Here is a 490-nt window from a genome sequence, read left to right as displayed (position 1 = left end):
ATTAAGACATTGTCTGAACTTACTGAACATTTACTAATGCTAGACTATGGAGCGCTCACAACCCAATGATGAAAGATGAGCATTGATAATATTCATCAGTGTAGAGATTGTTGTGCAATGACTCATATTCAATGGACTGAGCCTTTTACCATAATAGCAACAATACAAGTTATGAGCTTGGACTGATGTAAATGAGTTAGGGTAGATGATTATATATTTATGTTATGTAAATATAATGTAACAAGGAGAACAACAACCAAACACAAATCATAATTCTATAATACATAGTGGTAGTCTCTCAATGCTCTAGGTGACATAGTGATAAGTGCAAAAAATATACACTTTTCACCATCATTTTATGGCACTTATCCTATGCAAATTGTAGAAAACCAACTTAAATTAACACTTTTTAGGTAAATTTTGCATGATTAAATAAATTAGTTCTTTATTAGTTCTTGTCCAAGTTTTCTTTGAGTTTTGTAGGAAATTG

Source organism: Lupinus angustifolius, unplaced genomic scaffold (genome assembly GCF_001865875.1).
Source record: "Lupinus angustifolius cultivar Tanjil unplaced genomic scaffold, LupAngTanjil_v1.0 Scaffold_492, whole genome shotgun sequence".
NCBI lineage: Eukaryota > Viridiplantae > Streptophyta > Magnoliopsida > Fabales > Fabaceae > Lupinus > Lupinus angustifolius.
Note: the sequence above shows the minus strand (reverse complement) of the source record.